The sequence below is a fragment of the Nerophis lumbriciformis genome, linkage group LG02 (genome assembly GCF_033978685.3).
Source record: "Nerophis lumbriciformis linkage group LG02, RoL_Nlum_v2.1, whole genome shotgun sequence".
In the NCBI taxonomy this organism is placed as follows: domain Eukaryota; kingdom Metazoa; phylum Chordata; class Actinopteri; order Syngnathiformes; family Syngnathidae; genus Nerophis; species Nerophis lumbriciformis.
Window position 1 is genome coordinate 61,384,654 of NC_084549.2, and position 5,347 is coordinate 61,390,000.

The following is a 5,347-nucleotide window of genomic DNA, read 5'->3' on the forward strand; positions in this document are numbered from 1 at the left end:
TGTTGAATTAAGTCCTGACTTTAAGCAACTCAAGCCTAACGTTGGAACAACATGCTTTTTGACGACGTTTAATCAATGTTGGGTTCTGACGTTTATTTGACCATTGAATTATGGTAATTTCCCAACCAATATTGTACAATATCAATACAACATTGAAACAACATGCTTTTTGATGACATGTAATCAATGTTGGGTTCTGACGTTTATTTGACCATTGAATTTTGGTCATTTCCCAACCAATATTGTACTATATCAATACAACATTGAAACAACATGCTTTTTGACGATGTTTAATCAATGTTGGGTTCTGACGTTCATTTGACCATTGAATGATGGTCATTTCCCAACCAATATTGTACAATACCAATACAACATTGAAACAACATACTTTTTGATGACATTTAATCAATGTTGGGTTCTGACTGTAACGACGGGGTAGCATCGTGGTGCGTGGTTGTTCTCCCAGGGAGGCAGACGGCTTCGGACACAGCTTGCAGGTAGAAAAATGATTTATTTAAAATATAAATCATACGGGGAACAAACAAAAGACATGCACATAGCACAGAAGGTAAAAAAAACAAAGGGACTAGCGTGGGAGCTAGTAGGCAAAAATAGCATAGCGTGAAAAGCTAGCAGGAATCAAAATAGTCGTTATCAGTTGCATACAGCAAATTAGGAAGCCAGACCGAGTGAGGCCAGGGCAAAGACTAAATAGCCCTCTGATTAGTGCCCGGGCAACAGGTGCGCGTCCCGAACACTAACCAGAGGCAGGTGAATGTAATCTGTCGACATGGCAACTGAAAACAAACAAAATCAAGAGGTGCTGAAAACACAAGGGACTAGAAAACATAAACAAACTATGATCAGCGGATCATAACACTGACGTTTATTTGACCATTGAATTTTGGTCATTTCACAACCAATATTGTACTATACCAGGGGTCGGCAGCCCGCGGCTCTAGAGCCGCATGCGGCTCTTTAGCGCCGCCCTAGTGGCTCTCTGGAGCTTTTTCAAAAATGTATGAAAAATGGAAAAAGATGAGGGGAAAAAAAAAATCAATTTTTTGTTTTAATATGGTTTCTGTAGGAGGACAAACATGACACAAACCTCCCTAATTGTTACAAAGCACACTGTTTATATTAAACATGCTTCACTGATTCGAGTATTTGGTGAGCGCCGTTTTGTCCTACTAATTTTGGCGGTCCTTGAACTCACCGTAGCTTGTTTACGTGTATAACTTTTTCCGACGTTCTAGGACGTGTTTTATGCCACTTCTTTTTCTGTCTCATTTTGTCCACCAAACTTTTAAGGTTGTGCATGAAAGGTGAGTTTTGTTGATGTTATTAACTTGTGTGGAGTGCTAATCGGACATATTTGGTCACTGCATGACTGCAAGCTAATCGATGCTAACATGCTATTTAGGCTAGCTATATGTACATATTGCATCATTATGCCTAATTTGTAGCTATATTTGAGGTCATTTAGTTTCCTTTAAGTCCTCTTAATTCAATGTATATCTCATGACACACTATCTGTATGTAATATGGCTTTTATTTTTTTGCGGCTCCAGACAGATTTGTTTTTGTATTTTTGGTCCAATATGGCTCTTTCAACATTTTGGGTTGCCGACCCCTGTACTATACCAATACAACATTGAAACAACATGCTTTTTGACGACGTGTATTCAATGTCAGGGTTTGATGTTGATTTGACCATTGAAATTTGGTCATTTTTCAACCAACCACGTGGAACCAACCTTAGACATCAACATTGTCTCAATTTACAAATACAACTATTTTGCAACGTTGTTTCAAAGTCAGTTTTAAAAGACATATGCATGTATAATCAACATTGTATCAATGTCTTGTGCCTGCTGGGTAGAAAGTATCCATTAACAAACGTGTTTGCATCATTCAACTTAATGCGTCATGAGCTGAATATAATTATACAAAAAATAAAAATAATTACCACTCCACTTTAACTTAAAGACAGGCGATTAATGATAAATAGGTTAGTGTTTTTCGAACCTCACATTGTTCTCTGGTTGACTCATTTCACTTGATCAAACCTTTTCTAACATTCCACAATGCAAAATAATAAAAGTATGTATGATTCCTGTTGATATCGCTTCAAATCGGCCCATACTCAAAGCCGCAATATCCGTATCGTATCGCCAGTGAAAAAGTTGTATCGGGACAGCACCTAACGGTAAGTTCAAATTAGGGCTGGGCGATATGGCCTTTTATTCATATCTCGATATGTTTAGGCCATGTCACGATACACGATATATATCTCGATATTTTGCCTTAGCCTTGAATGAACACTTGATGCATATAATCACAGCAGTATGATGATTCTATGTGTCTACATTAAAACATTCTTCTTCATACTGCATTAATATATGCTCATTTTAAACTTTCATGCAGAGAGGGAAACCACAACTAAGTCAATTGACCAAAACTGTATTTATTAAACAGTTATTAAGCAGTGCCACAAACATTCATGTCATTTCCAAAACAGAAAGTGCAAGATTGTCAGAGACATTTTAAAACAAGCTATGAGTGCACTTTTGTGCATGATGTCACTAAGATGACATATCAAAACAACACTAAATTAAAGTGTACTTTTTGTACAGAACACCACTACAATAGTTAAAAACAAATAAAGTGCACTTTTGTGCATGATGTCACACAAGATATTTCAATAACTGTCAAATAAAAATGAGCTGCATAATAGGAAATCAAATAGTGTATGTCCTTCGCTATGTGGTAGGTTCCTGCTGACGTTATCTCCTTCTGTTGTTGACAATTTTTTTTCATACGGTGTTGATCTGGAAATAGTTGCTTCGGCATTTTGTTGGTGTGGCACCGAACGGAGATGTTGACATGCAGTTTCAAGCACTCCTCATTCTCTAGCAGGTGACTTTTCAAATGATGCTACATTAGCAGTGCTGCTACTTTTTGTAGCAACACTTTTGCCGCATAAATGTTGAACATATTCCCACTTGAAGCCAAACCACCGCCGGACGATGGATCCCGTGCTGCTTTTCTTGGGAATTAATTCTTCCTCCATTTGTTACCAGATTCGCACCTTCTTTCTCTCGTATTACCACTCGCACCTCACCGTTAGCATCACAGCTAACGTTACCATGTCGCTACCTCTCTGCTCCGCGGGAGCGTGTGACGTTGCACACGTGACGTATGTAAGAAGGTGCGCTTGGTTTACGTCTCTGTGAGAAGGAGAGACAAGAAAGAGTGGGAAACGAATGCAGTATAATGCTCGTAGCTAAAAGCAACTGCGTGAGAACGTATAGTCCAGGGGTCGGCAACCGTTACCAGTCAAAGAGCCATTTTGACCAGTTTTACAAATTATAGAAAACGATGGGAGCCGCAAAAATTTTTAGAATTTTTAAATGAAATAACACTGCATACAAAGTTATTTTTTTTGCTTTGTGCTATGTATAACCAGGGGTCTCAGACACGCTGCCCACACCTTTATGTGGAATTTGAAAGCTGGTGCGGCACGCGGGTTTTAAATGAATGGCGCTTGTCAGCGTCATGCGTGCCGTAATGGTACAGCATATAGCACCCACTACAGTCAGCGTGCCTGAACAGCCACACGTTGATTGGGGCTTCCGCTTGCTCACGTAGGTTACAGCAAGGCATACTTGGTCAACAACCACACAGGTCACACTGATGGTGGCGGTATAAAAAAACAAACTTTAACACTCTTACTAATAATGCGCCACACTGTGAACCCACACCAAACAAGAATGACAAACAAATTTTGGGAGAACATCTGCACCGTAACACAACACAAACACAACAGGACAAATACCCAGAATCCCATGCAGCCCTAACTCTTCCGGGATACATTATACACCCCCCCGCTACCAAACCCCGCCCACCTCAACCGACGCACAGAGAGAGGGAGAAGGGGGGGGTTGATGTGTGAGGGAGCAGGGTTGGGGTGGGGGCGGGGTTTGGTGGTAGCAGGAGTGTATAATGTAGCCCGGAAGAGTCAGGGCTGCATGGGATTCTGGGTATTTGTTCTGTTGTGTTTATGTTGTGTTAAGGTGCAGATGTTCTTCCGAAATGTGATTGTCATTCTTGTTTGGTTTTGGTTCAAAGTGTGGCGCATTATTAGTAAGAGTGTTAAAGTTGTTTTATATGACCATCGTCAGTGTAACCTGTGTGGCTGTTGACCAAGTATGCCTTGCTGTCACGTACGTGTGCAAGCAGAAGATGTATATTGTATAATAAGTGTTGTGCTGGCACGCTGTTAATATAGATTTTAGAGGGTGCCAAATGTTGTCCCATCATGGCACGCCTTTATTATAGCCGTAAGGGTGAAAATCGGTGAATATTAATCCCGGGAGTTTGCTGCGAGAGGCACTGAAATCCGGAAGTCTCACGGGAAAATTGGGGGGTTCAGCAAGTAAGCTGCTGAGCCGCATCAGAGTGATCAAAGAGCCGCATGCGGCTCCGGAGCCGCGGGTTGCCGACCCCTGGTATAGTCGAATATCACGATATAGTCATTTTCTATATCGCACAGAGACAAACTTAGGATATATCGATATATCGCCCAGCCCTAGTTCAAATGCTAATTATCAAAAAAGCCGTCTTCATTCCACCTCCTATTACTCTCCTTACGCCGCCCAGTTCCTCTGGGCCCATTTAGCTCGGACGGCGAGCGCTGCCTCGCTCATTAATAATCAAGGCGGCGTGATCATTCTCTACATTAAAAACTTCTACATTTAGATTTAGATCTCCCATCCCAACCGTTGGCGGCCGCAGGTAAAGAGCCTGGGCTCTGAAAAATTTAACAGTCTGTAGAACCTTCCACTCCTCCACAAATGAAAAAGTAATTCATGCCTCGGCTTTAAATGTCCGGCGCTGACCCTGCCCTGGGTTTTAACGCCAGGTGCTCAAAAACCAGCAGACTCCACACCTTGCTAAGAAAAACTCTTCATTGCATTAAGGCAATTAGACCCTCTTTGCCCTAAATAATAAACTCCCAACCTTGCAGTCTGTTTCCAATAATTCATCTTTTATTCAGATTCAGGGAGTGCTTCTGCAGTATAGCCAACACACTCGCTACCCAGCAGGCCGCTGCTATTTTTCCTGGGAGGCTTTTAGGTGAAAGGGGGTAGGGGGGGGCCCTAGTTAGGTAAAAGCCATTGGAGCTCCACTCGGGCTGAATAATGAATCTCTTACCTGCGCAAACGTTGTTAAGCACGGCCAAATGGGAGAGGGAGTTAATAATAAAGGTCAGAAGGAACGCTGAGACTTCCAGGAGCAAAGTTGGACTGCACAAAAAAAGTAAAATTTGCAATTCTGGTAGGAA